Below are 14,646 nucleotides of genomic sequence, written 5' to 3'. Positions count from 1 at the left end.
CATCAAATTTATCTGATCGAGTCGAGTCTGAATCCATTCGTCTTCGTCTAAGCCCTCCTCTTTCATGATCCTTAGAGAGGGAATCTGAACCTCTACTGGTAAAACGGCTTCCATTCCGTAGACTAAAGAGAAAGGAGTTGCCCCTGTCGAAGTTCGTACCGAAGTACGATAACCATGAAGAGCAAATGGTAACATCTCATGCCAGTCTTTGTATGTTATCGTCATCTTTTGTATAATCTTCTTAATATTCTTATTAGCCGCTTCTACAGCGCCGTTCATCTTTGGCCGGTACGGAGAAGAGTTATGGTGTTTTATTTTGAACTGCGTGCAGAGTTCAGTAATCATCTTGTTGTTCAAATTAGTGCCATTGTCAGTGATAATCCTCTCAGGGACGCCGTATCGGCAGATGAGGCTGTTCTTGATGAATCGTGCCACCACATTCTTAGTAACAGAAGCAAATGAGGCTGCCTCCACCCACTTTGTGAAGTAATCAATAGCAACAAGGATGAAACGATGTCCATTAGAGGCGGTAGGTTTAATCTCGCCAATCATATCAATGCCCCACATTGCAAAGGGCCACGGCGCGGTCAACACGTTTAATGGAGCAGGAGGCACATGTACTTTATCCGCATAGATCTGGCACTTATGACAAGTTCTGGAGTGATGGTGGCAATCAGTTTCCATGGTAGACCAATAATACCCTGACCTCAGAATCTTCTTGGCCATTGTATGTCCACTAGAATGAGTCCCAAAGATACCGTCGTGCATGTCTTCCATAATCTTCTCTGATTCCTTTCTATCCACACAGCGAAGCAAAGTCGAATCATGGTTACGTTTGTACAATATTCCATTACTCAAAAAGAATTTAGCGGAGAACTTCCTCAGAAGTTTCCTGTCATTGATGGATGTCCCTTCAGGGTATTCCTGAGCTTCTAAATATCTTTTTATCTCGTGGAACCAAGGCTTCTCTTCTACTTCATCAGCGTTAAGTTCATAACAATATGCTGGTTCGTCTAGTCGTTCAATGGTAATCCGGGGAGCTTCATTGTCCCATCTGACTCTGAACATAGATGACATGGTAGCCAATGCGTCTGCCAACTGGTTCTCCTCTCGGGGAATATGTTCGAATGTGATCTCTTCAAAGTATGGGATTAATGTCAACACTTGCTCTCGATAGGGGATGAGGTTCGGATGTTTAGTGTCCCATTCTCCTTTGACCTGACTGATTACTAAGGCTGAGTCTCCATACACCCTCAAGAACTTGATTCTTAGGTCTATAGCAGCTCTGAGTCCCAAAATACACGCTTCATACTCAGCCATATTGTTGGTGCATTCAAAACATAGTCTAGCGGTGAAAGGCGTATGGCCACCCTTGGGGGAAATGATCACGACGCCAATACCGTTGCCCAATGCGTTAGACGATCCATCAAAAACCATAGTCCATCGGGATCCCACTTCGGGTCCTTCATTCGGTCCAGGTTCTTCATAATCAGTAACAAGCATGACATCCTCATCTGGGAACTCAAAATTCATGGACTGATAATCATTCACGGCCTGATGAGCCAAATGATCAGCTAGCACGCTTCCTTTGATTGCTTTTTGGGTGGTATACTGGATATCATACTCTGTTAAAATCATCTGCCATCTTGCTATTCTTCCGGAGAGGGCGGGTTTCTCAAATATGTATTTGATAGGATCCATCTTAGAAATCAACAAAGTGGTGTGATTCAACATATACTGTCTTAGTCGGCGAGCAGCCCAGGCCAAAGCACAGCAAGTTTTCTCGAGCAGTGAGTATCTTGTTTCACAGTCGGTAAACTTTTTGCTAAGGTAGTATATGGCATACTCTTTTCGACCGGACTCGTCATGTTGTCCCAACACGCACCCCATTGAGTTTTCTAACACGGTCAAATACGTAATTAAAGGTCTTCCTTCAACTGGTGGCATCGGAACTGGAGGTTCTTGGCGATATTTCCTGATTTTGTCATAAGCTTCTTGGCATTCATCATTCCATACCATCTCTTGATTTTGTCTCAGTAATTTGAAGATGGGTTTGCAGGTAGCAGTCAAGTGTGGAATGAATCGGGCAATGTAATTCGAGTGCCCCAAGAAACCTCTGACTTCTTTCTTGTTTATTTCAGTACCCAGATTTACAATTTCAATTGATTCCTCATGCGGCTGTATAGTCTTTTCTTCTCGCAGTAGTCGGGCAAGTTCTCCAGGGACTTCACAATCTCCCTCGCTTCCATCCTCGGCTTGGTAGATCGGATTTTCAAAGTCATAATGAACAGTAGCAGAGTCATTACCAACAGGATCCAGAGTGGATATGGATCGGCAAATTGTTACGTGAGTGTGTGCAAGAAACATAGCTTGTTTGAAAAATGACAGGAAAGATAAAGAGCGCAATATTTGAATGCAAAAGTCCATTGATCTATTGAATATGAATATGCTTATGAAAATGACAAACCCCTAACAAATTAGCCATTGTGCCTCGGGCATAGACACAATGCTTTAAGAAGTTTGATTGTAAAAGAAAATTAAAATTTGCAATTCTAGAATAAACAATAACAATTACTCCTGACTAAAGGAAATCGGGATAATGTCTTCAGTCTTCCAATTGTTGAGTCCGTCACCAATTGTTGGGAAAATCCAGCTATCCAAGTCGCAATCACTATCAGCATCTTCCATAGCATTAATCTGATTTTTGACTATCTTTCCAGAGTTAAACCCCAGGCCAGCTTTATCAGACTTGTACGGTACATTGATCAGTTGACCCCAACCAGCACGATCACCATTTTCAATCGCGGCTTGAGCATCTTTCAGAGAGATCATGACAGGGGGAGCACGAACAACCTTGGGCACAAGGGGAGTTGGCTTAAGGACAGGACTGGGTGGAGGAACCACTTCAAATGACTGAGAAGGAGTCTCAAAGAATTCACCATCCATCTCGACGTATTTGAAGGCTTGCACACTACTGACAATATACTCTTCTTCTCCACATACAGTGACAACCATGCCTGCTATTGGATACTTCAGCTTTTGATGAAGTGACGAAGCTACCGCACCTGCCCCATGGATCCAAGGGCGCCCCAACAAGCAGGAGTAGGCGGGACGAATGTCCATCACGTGAAAGGTAGTGTTGAAGACTTGAGGTCCTATCTTGATAGGGAGAACCACTTCACCATAGACAACACTCTTCGCACCATCGTAAGCACGCACCACAACATCACTAGGTTTCAGTTCAATGCCTTTGTAGTCAAATTTATCGAGTACAGCTTTCGGGAGCACATTCAAGGAAGAGCCGTTGTCGATCAACACGTGAGCCAGGGTGATCCCCTCACATTCGATGGAGATATGCAGAGCTTTATTGTGATTCTTTCCTGCTGGCGTCAGGTCAGCATCGGAAAAGCCTAGGCCATTGTCAACAGTCAAATTAGCAACATAATGTTCGAATTGATCGACGGATGTTTCTTGAGGCACATGAGCGGTCTTCAAGAATTTCATCAATGCATTGGCATGGGATTCAGAGGATAATAACAAGGACAACATTGAGATTTTAGACGGAGTATGCCCCAATTGTTCCACTACATCAAAATCGCTCTTACGGATGATTTTCAGCATCTCTTCCATTTCCTGTTTGGCAACATCTTCAGAAGTAACTTCGACCGATGTCTCTGACTGAGGAGGATTGACTGGTCTTTTTCCTCGAATTTCGGGAGCGGGAGGTGAGATTTCTGGGGAGTAGATCCTTCCACTTCGAGTAACTTTACTAGTCCCCACAATATCATTAGGATTAGCAGAACTACCAACCTGCTTTATGCCATGGATGTAAACGTCGCCTCCATAGTTCCACGGAATAGCTTTGTTGGAGGAATATGGCACGGGGCCAGGTGCGGTAATAATCAGGGGAGCCACTTTGGGCTCAGCGGTAATCTTCACAGGCACTCTAGTAGCGGTAATCTTCACTGGAGCTTTGGACCTAGCAATCACAGATACCTCTTCAATAGAGTTGTCCACCTTAGGAACCCTTTCAAATAGAATTGTACGATCATCCATCAGCCGTTGAATGCCGTTCTTCAACTTCAAACAATCATTGGGTCGGAGTACACAGAGATCGCAATCTTCAGCACAACCTGGAAATAAACCAGCTTGCAATAAATTCTTCTTAACGATCAGGAGAGGAGATGCTAAATCAGCAACGTCAGTAACGTGAGAATTGTCGTCCACAACATTAACATTCTGGTCATGATTAGGCATAGGTGCTGTGATGACATTGGGGGTCGCCGGAAGATCAAATTCAATTTCTCCAGCGTTGATCATATCCTGAATCTTGTTCTTCAACAACCAGCAATCATTCGTATCATGCCCGGGGCTATCGGAGTGATAGGCACACCTGGCGTTGGGATTATAACGAGGAGAAGTAGTGTTGGGATTTGCAGGAGGGCCTCTGAGGGTAATCAAATTGGCCTTTAACATACTCTGCAGTGCTTGGGTTAAAGTCATATTGATCTTGGTAAACTGTCTTCTCGACCTGTCTTGTCTGTGTTGGAAGTTCTGAGATGGCGGTGCGGCAATTGTAACTGCCCCAACAGTATGGTCACGATTCTTCTTGTTATGCTTCCTCTCACTGTACACAGCATTTGATTCACTCTTTCCCTGATAGGACTTTGTGGTGCTTGCAGAAGTAGCTGCCTGTATCTTTCCACTTCGAATGCCGCTTTCAACCCGTTCACCTGTCAAGATAAGTTCAGTGAAACCTGACGAGGAACTTCCCAGTAGATGGCTGTAGAATGGGCCAGTCAGTGTACCCATGAACATGTCCACTAACTCTCGGTCAGTCATAGGGGGTTTGACTCTGCCAGCCAAATCTCTCCACTTTTGAGCATATTCTTTGAAACTTTCTTTAGAGCCCATAGTCATATTTTGTAGCTGTAGCCGAGTAGGCGCTAACTCAGAATTATACTGGTAGTGCTTGTAGAAAGCTTTTGCTAAATCAGTCCATGTGCGGATGTTAGAGCTCTCAAGCTGATAATACCACTCTAACTGTGTGCCAGACAGACTCTCTTGGAAGAAATGGATCCACAGTTTCTTATCAGTAGTGTGCGGCTGAATCTTTCTCACATAAGCCCTTAGATGCATCTGAGGACAAGAGGCACCATCATACTTAGTGAAAATGGGAACCTTGAATTTGCGGGGAATGACCACATCAGAGACCAGACCCAAGTTTTCGAAATCCAGACCGGGCACTTTCTGCCCCTCCATAGCTAGCATACGTTCTTCCAGCAACTTGTACTTATCATCCTTCGGAGAGTACTGTTCATGTTCATAATCTTCATCGTCGTCCTCAGAATTGACGAGATTAGGATTCTCATCTTCCGAATCATTCTCGGTCTCTTCTTCTGAATCCTTCGGAATTCTAATCTTGACTCCTGTAACCTGTCCCTTAAGCCTTCTCCCCGGGTTGATGTAACCCACAGGTTTCTGGTCCTTCTTCTTCTCCATCAAAAGAGCTTTCAGTTCTTCCTGCCCCTTAGATAAGCTCAGCATCATTTCCTGGAATTGAGCATTCTGGGCCTGGAGATCTTTGACAGTTTGTTCGAGAGCCATTGTTCAATCTGTTTGAATCTGCTGGAATCTGTTTGATAGGAAAATCGTGAGAACACTGATCCTTTAGAATACCTGTTATGCGATGCAATGCAATGTATGAAATGTTTTCAAGGACTTTCGGGATTTAACTTTGCATAAACTAACAAAAAGAGCTTTTTTTTCTTTTCTCTTTTGTTTTTGCTTTTGTTTTTGTTTTTTCTGTTTTTTTTTTTAGCAGAGTTAAATCCCTAAATCCTTGAAATGGTTAGTACAATGCCATGATGTTATGATGTTATGTTGTTATGATGTCATGTTGTTAGATAAATAACAAGCACAAGCAAGTCACACAACAATCATTCCTAGGTTTTAAGGCTTGCGTGAGTTCCGTAGGTAAATACCCTCCCCACTGAAGTTTGGTTGGTTCAACCTGTCTTAGAATAGTAACCGGGTTCTAGAAGGATCTCAAATCATTGACCTTTCCTTAAGTCCACTTCAGTGCAACACCAAGTGGTTGACCGAAGCTTCCCTAAAGTCCAATCTCAAAGAGTGTAGTATCGAGTCTCAACCAACTCCAGTCGGAACCGAAGCCAGTTATCTCACTACTTTCTAATGGCCAGGATGAGTCAATTAGGGTTCTAAAGGTCTGGTTAATGCTTTTATGACACCACGCGAATGCCAAATATTTCCTCAACTAACATGAGGAACATCAGGACATCCAAAGTGCCACATTAACCGTAGCCATCATTTTGACCATTCCAGTATACGCCGGACAGTCGCGATGATCTCTTGCTACTTACCTAAGGTACACTAGATCCGGGTGTAGGATCTTTCACTCAAGCATAACATACCCAAGCAATCCCTTAAAAATAAATCAGACAAATTGAATAAGTGATCTTGTTTTTAAGGTAACCTCTCTTTTAAATATTTAGGGTCCCCAGCAGAGTCGCCAGTTCTGTCATACGGTGAACTGGACTTTTTTGTGGTTTTAATCGCAATGTCGCGGTTAGCAAGAGTCGCCACCGACTTTTCTTTTATCCAATAAGGAAAGGTGGAAAAGAACAGGAAAGACCTTAATTTAGATTTTGGGTTCGGGAGGTACATTATACAAAGGGAAGGTGTTAGCACCCTTTGTATCCATGGTTATCCATGGGCTCTTAATTGCTCGATCACTTATATTATTTTTGTCTAAAAAGTGTTTGTGAATTGTTTGGAAAATTGTTTTGAAAAGAGAATTTAACTTTGTAATGATTCTTGTATGAATGTATACAAAGTGGTTATCTCGTTTAGTTTCGAAAATTGTTTAGAAAAATATAACTCGGTAATGATTCTAGTATGAATGTATACCAAGTGGTGATTTTCTGAAGGTATTTTGAAAGGTGTGAGGTGTGAAAAAATGTTTTAGGTTGTGAGCCAGCAATTAAGAGTTATACCGACCCAAGGTCTTTATGAGTATTTCCTATCCTTATGAGGGTAAAACTGTCCTTATTATTGAGAAATAAGTAGTTTTATCCTTTGGATGTTTAAGGGTCATCGTAGGGTCATCGATAGGTCATTGAAGGCAACAGTTACGAGGATATCTTAGCATTCGAAGGGACTATCATCTTTTAACCGTAGGCAACATCGGAGGGTCATCGAGGGACAAAGTTGTATATTCGAAGGCAACATCCGAGGGACTATAATTTATTTTATGATGATTTAACCGAAGGGTCTTTGCTAAGGGTATCCCCACGTTCGCGGGACATGACCGTAATATCGTAATCGTAAGGCAACAAAGAGAGGTCCAAGATCACTTATTCAAAGGCAAAGTTTTACAATTAATTATATAATTAGGATGAAACTCCACATTAAAATTATTAAAAATAATATATTAAAAAATTAATACATTAGAAATTAATACATTAAAAATTAATTTAGGGTGAAACTCCACAAGGGTATCCCACAAATAAAGTGGAATACCTAGCCAATAACCTTTTCCTGGGATATGTGAACCTTTACGAAACTCAAAAAAAAAAAACATGTCAGAACACCAAATCAGGGTGCAATCGAAGATTACACCGGAGAAATATCACAACAATAAATAGGATAGGATGAATAATGCATGGCTATGATAAAACATAAAAAAAAACAGAATAGAAAAGTCAGCTACTGTCTCGTTCGCCTCTGCCTCGCCTAGCGAAGGCCAGGCGAATACTCGCCCCAGGCTCGCCTAGCGAGGTGCTAGCGAGCGGCCACGGATTTTGAATTTGAAAACAGCCCCACGTTAGGAACTTTGAATTTTATGGCATTTTATCACAGGAATAACATGATCAAACATTCAGGGTATTCAGGCATATTTAAATTCCCATACGAAAGCAAATTATATATCAACATTTAATCATGATGCATTATATATGTAGATATGGCCAATTGAAAGTATAAACAATAGAGATACGCAAACCTGTTTGCCAATTCAAGGTTGAAGGGATTGACCACTTGTAGTATCGGAATAAGTTAGGCAGCGGGAATTGGACGGCGATGGCTTCGGTGCAGATGGGCTGCCTTCAGGGTTTCTTTACTCTGAATTCTCCGGGTAGGCAGGGTTCCTATGCCAAAGTTTCTATCCGTCCTTCTCTGTTCTCTTTCTTTCTTTTTCCTCAAGGTTTTGTTCCAAGGAAACCTCAGAGTGTTTTGCTTCTCTTCCTTCTTTCTCCAGTGAATCTCCCAGTGTAAACTCCAAGTCTAACTCCCCTACTGAAACTTCAGTATTTATAGACTAATTTCGTGGGTAATGGGCTTGGAATGAGGGAGACCCAAGTCCAAAATAATTTGTTATATTTTATTTATTTATTTATTTTATTATTTAATTAATTAATTAATTAATTAATTAATTAAAAAAAAAATTCTTTTTTTTTTTTTTTTTTTTTTTCGTTTTTTTTTTTTTTTTTTTTTTTTTTTTTTTTTTAGAAAATGATGGGTAATTTTGGGGTATGACAGCTGCCCCTGTTCAATATTCTTGAATCGAGAGAGTTAGGATGGCGTGTATGCCATTCGTGGTCTGGAGGTGGAAGATTATTGAACACTAGAATGCCCCAAAAATTTGCACTTGAGAATCGACAGTTGGTCTTGATGGAGATGGGCTTAAAGATGCCATCCGGGAGGTTTGATGACGAAAGCTTCAGATCGCGCCGTATATTAGGCCAATTTGAAGACATGGGTGCAACACTTGGTCGTACGTGAGACCGTATATAGTCATCCATTAATCCCTAATTTTTGCCTGGACCGCCTTTTCAGGTTTTCAGTCCACCAGGATACCCTTTTTTGCCCAAGCCGCCTTTTCAGGTTTTCGACTTGCCGGGTGTACATTTTTTTTTATATATCCCTAATTTTTGCCCGAACCCTTTTGGTTCGCCGGGATGCCCTTACTTTTGCCTAGATACGTCGATCTAGCGGGTCTCTTTTATGCGTAGTATTTTTTAACTATGTCCGCGTTCACGGGATGTGGGAAGTCTTCACCATCCATTGTAGCGAGTATCATGGCTCCACCTGAGAATACCTTCTTAACCACAAATGGCCCTTCGTATGTGGGAGTCCATTTGCCTCTGGGATCAGTTTGTGGTAGAATGATACGTTTGATTACCAAGTCGCCAATTTGATACACTTGTCTCTTGACCTTTTTGTTGAATGCCCTGGTCATGCGCTTCTGATATATCTGCCCGTGACATACAGCCGCAAGTCTCTTCTCATCCATCAAATTTATCTGATCGAGAGTCGAGTCTGAATCCATTCGTCTTCGTCTAAGCCCGCCTCTTTCATGATCCTTAGAGAGGGAATCTGAACTCTACTGGTAAAACGGCTTCCATTCCGTAGACTAAAGAGAAAGGAGTTGCCCCTGTCGAAGTTCGTACCGAAGTACGATAACCATGAAGAGCAAATGGTAACATCTCATGCCAGTCTTTGTATGTTATCGTCATCTTTTGTATAATCTTCTTAATATTCTTATTAGCCGCTTCTACAGCGCCGTTCATCTTTGGCCGGTACGGAGAAGAGTTATGGTGTTTTATTTTGAACTGCGTGCAGAGTTCAGTAATCATCTTGTTGTTCAAATTAGTGCCATTGTCAGTGATAATCCTCTCAGGGACGCCGTATCGGCAGATGAGGTTGTTCTTGATGAATCGTGCCACCACATTCTTAGTAACAGAAGCAAATGAGGCTGCCTCCACCCACTTTGTGAAGTTATCAATAGCAACAAGGATGAAACAATGTCCATTAGAGGCGGTAGGTTTAATCTCGCCAATCATATCAATGCCCCACATTGCAAAGGGCCACGGCGCGGTCAACACGTTTAATGGAGCAGGAGGCACATGTACTTTATCCGCATAGATCTGGCACTTATGACAAGTTCTGGAGTGATGGTGGCAATCAGTTTCCATGGTAGACCAATAATACCCTGACCTCAGAATCTTCTTGGCCATTGTATGTCCACTAGAATGAGTCCCAAAGATACCGTCGTGCATGTCTTCCATAATCTTCTCTGATTCCTTTCTATCCACACAGCGAAGCAAAGTCGAATCATGGTTACGTTTGTACAATATTCCATTACTCAAAAAGAATTTAGCGGAGAACTTCGTCAGAAGTTTCCTGTCATTGATGGATGTCCCTTCAGGGTATTCCTGAGCTTCTAAATATCTTTTTATCTCGTGGAACCAAGGCTTCTCTTCTACTTCATCAGCGTTAAGTTCATAACAATATGCTGGTTCGTCTAGTCGTTCAATGGTAATCCGGGGAGCTTCATTGTCCCATCTGACTCTGAACATAGATGACATGGTAGCCAATGCGTCTGCCAACTGGTTCTCCTCTCGGGGAATATGTTCGAATGTGATCTCTTCAAAGTATGGGATTAATGTCAACACTTGCTCTCGATAGGGGATGAGGTTCGGATGTTTAGTGTCCCATTCTCCTTTGACCTGACTGATTACTAAGGCTGAGTCTCCATACACCCTCAAGAACTTGATTCTTAGGTCTATAGCAGCTCTGAGTCCCAAAATACACGCTTCATACTCAGCCATATTGTTGGTGCATTCAAAACATAGTCTAGCGGTGAAAGGCGTATGGCCACCCTTGGGGGAAATGATCACGACGCCAATACCGTTGCCCAATGCGTTAGACGATCCATCAAAAACCATAGTCCATCGGGATCCCACTTCGGGTCCTTCATTCGGTCCAGGTTCTTCATAATCAGTAACAAGCATGACATCCTCATCTGGGAACTCAAAATCATGGACTGATAATCATTCACGGCCTGATGAGCCAAATGATCAGCTAGCACGCTTCCTTTGATTGCTTTTTGGGTGGTATACTGGATATCATACTCTGTTAAAATCATCTGCCATCTTGCTATTCTTCCGGAGAGGGCGGTTTCTCAAATATGTATTTGATAGGATCCATCTTAGAAATCAACAAAGTGGTGTGATTCAACATATACTGTCTTAGTCGGCGAGCAGCCCAGGCCAAAGCACAGCAAGTTTTCTCGAGCAGTGAGTATCTTGTTTCACAGTCGGTAAACTTTTGCTAAGGTAGTATATGGCATACTCTTTTCGACCGGACTCGTCATGTTGTCCCAACACGCACCCCATTGAGTTTTCTAACACGGTCAAATACGTAATAAAGGTCTTCCTTCAACTGGTGGCATCGGAACTGGAGGTTCTTGGCGATATTTCCTGATTTTGTCATAAGCTTCTTGGCATTCATCATTCCATACCATCTCTTGATTTTGTCTCAGTAATTTGAAGATGGGTTTGCAGGTAGCAGTCAAGTGTGGAATGAATCGGGCAATGTAATTCGAGTGCCCCAAGAAACCTCTGACTTCTTTCTTGTTTATTTCAGTACCCAGATTTACAATTTCAATTGATTCCTCATGCGGCTGTATAGTCTTTTCTTCTCGCAGTAGTCGGGCAAGTTCTCCAGGGACTTCACAATCTCCCTCGCTTCCATCCTCGGCTTGGTAGATCGGATTTTCAAAGTCATAATGAACAGTAGCAGAGTCATTACCAACAGGATCCAGAGTGGATATGGATCGGCAAATTGTTACGTGAGTGTGTGCAAGAAACATAGCTTGTTTGAAAAATGACAGGAAAGATAAAGAGCGCAATATTTGAATGCAAAAAGTCCATTGATCTATTGAATATGAATATGCTTATGAAAATGACAAACCCCTAACAAATTAGCCATTGTGCCTCGGGCATAGACACAATGCTTTAAGAAGTTTGATTGTAAAAGAAAATTAAAATTTGCAATTCTAGAATAAACAATAACAATTACTCCTGACTAAAGGAAATCGGGATAATGTCTTCAGTCTTCCAATTGTTGAGTCCGTCACCAATTGTTGGGAAAATCCAGCTATCCAAGTCGCAATCACTATCAGCATCTTCCATAGCATTAATCTGATTTTTGACTATCTTTCCAGAGTTAAACCCAGGCCAGCTTTATCAGACTTGTACGGTACATTGATCAGTTGACCCCAACCAGCACGATCACCATTTTCAATCGCGGCTTGAGCATCTTTCAGAGAGATCATGACAGGGGGAGCACGAACAACCTTGGGCACAAGGGGAGTTGGCTTAAGGACAGGACTGGGTGGAGGAACCACTTCAAATGACTGAGAAGGAGTCTCAAAGAATTCACCATCCATCTCGACGTATTTGAAGGCTTGCACACTACTGACAATATACTCTTCTTCTCCACATACAGTGACAACCATGCCTGCTATTGGATACTTCAGCTTTTGATGAAGTGACGAAGCTACCGCACCTGCCCCATGGATCCAAGGGCGCCCCAACAAGCAGGAGTAGGCGGGACGAATGTCCATCACGTGAAAGGTAGTGTTGAAGACTTGAGGTCCTATCTTGATAGGGAGAACCACTTCACCATAGACAACACTCTTCGCACCATCGTAAGCACGCACCACAACATCACTAGGTTTCAGTTCAATGCCTTTGTAGTCAAATTTATCGAGTACAGCTTTCGGGAGCACATTCAAGGAAGAGCCGTTGTCGATCAACACGTGAGCCAGGGTGATCCCCTCACACTCGATGGAGATATGCAGAGCTTTATTGTGATTCTTTCCTGCTGGCGTCAGGTCAGCATCGGAAAAGCCTAGGCCATTGTCAACAGTCAAATTAGCAACATAATGTTCGAATTGATCGACGGATGTTTCTTGAGGCACATGAGCGGTCTTCAAGAATTTCATCAATGCATTGGCATGGGATTCAGAGGATAATAACAAGGACAACATTGAGATTTTAGACGGAGTATGCCCCAATTGTTCCACTACATCAAAATCGCTCTTACGGATGATTTTCAGCATCTCTTCCATTTCCTGTTTGGCAACATCTTCAGAAGTAACTTCGACCGATGTCTCTGACTGAGGAGGATTGACTGGTCTTTTTCCTCGAATTTCGGGAGCGGGAGGTGAGATTTCTGGGGAGTAGATCCTTCCACTTCGAGTAACTTTACTAGTCCCCACAATATCATTAGGATTAGCAGAACTACCAACCTGCTTTATGCCATGGATGTAAACGTCGCCTCCATAGTTCCACGGAATAGCTTTGCTGGAGGAATATGGCACGGGGCCAGGTGCGGTAATAATCAGGGGAGCCACTTTGGGCTCAGCGGTAATCTTCACAGGCACTCTAGTAGCGGTAATCTTCACTGGAGCTTTGGACCTAGCAATCACAGATACCTCTTCAATAGAGTTGTCCACCTTAGGAACCCTTTCAAATAGAATTGTACGATCATCCATCAGCCGTTGAATGCCGTTCTTCAACTTCAAACAATCATTGGGTCGGAGTACACAGAGATCGCAATCTTCAGCACAACCTGGAAATAAACCAGCTTGCAATAAATTCTTCTTAACGATCAGGAGAGGAGATGCTAAATCAGCAACGTCAGTAACGTGAGAATTGTCGTCCACAACATTAACATTCTGGTCATGATTAGGCATAGGTGCTGTGATGACATTGGGGGTCGCCGGAAGATCAAATTCAATTTCTCCAGCGTCGATCATATCCTGAATCTTGTTCTTCAACAACCAGCAATCATTCGTATCATGCCCGGGGCTATCGGAGTGATAGGCACACCTGGCGTTGGGATTATAACGAGGAGAAGTAGTGTTGGGATTTGCAGGAGGGCCTCTGAGGGTAATCAAATTGGCCTTTAACATACTCTGCAGTGCTTGGGTTAAAGTCATATTGATCTTGGTAAACTGTCTTCTCGACCTGTCTTGTCTGTGTTGGAAGTTCTGAGATGGCGGTGCGGCAATTGTAACTGCCCCAACAGTATGGTCACGATTCTTCTTGTTATGCTTCCTCTCACTGTACACAGCATTTGATTCACTCTTTCCCTGATAGGACTTTGTGGTGCTTGCAGAAGTAGCTGCCTGTATCTTTCCACTTCGAATGCCGCTTTCAACCCGTTCACCTGTCAAGATAAGTTCAGTGAAACCTGACGAGGAACTTCCCAGTAGATGGCTGTAGAATGGGCCAGTCAGTGTACCCATGAACATGTCCACTAACTCTCGGTCAGTCATAGGGGGTTTGACTCTGCCAGCCAAATCTCTCCACTTTTGAGCATATTCTTTGAAACTTTCTTTAGAGCCCATAGTCATATTTTGTAGCTGTAGCCGAGTAGGCGCTAACTCAGAATTATACTGGTAGTGCTTGTAGAAAGCTTTTGCTAAATCAGTCCATGTGCGGATGTTAGAGCTCTCAAGCTGATAATACCACTCTAACTGTGTGCCAGACAGACTCTCTTGGAAGAAATGGATCCACAGTTTCTTATCAGTAGTGTGCGGCTGAATCTTTCTCACATAAGCCCTTAGATGCATCTGAGGACAAGAGGCACCATCATACTTAGTGAAAATGGGAACCTTGAATTTGCGGGGAATGACCACATCAGAGACCAGACCCAAGTTTTCGAAATCCAGACCGGGCACTTTCTGCCCCTCCATAGCTAGCATACGTTCTTCCAGCAACTTGTACTTATCATCCTTCGGAGAGTACTGTTCATGTTCATAATCTTCATCGT

This window comes from Lathyrus oleraceus, chromosome 1 (genome assembly GCF_024323335.1).
Source record: "Lathyrus oleraceus cultivar Zhongwan6 chromosome 1, CAAS_Psat_ZW6_1.0, whole genome shotgun sequence".
NCBI lineage: Eukaryota > Viridiplantae > Streptophyta > Magnoliopsida > Fabales > Fabaceae > Lathyrus > Lathyrus oleraceus.
This window is presented reverse-complemented; position numbering follows the sequence as displayed.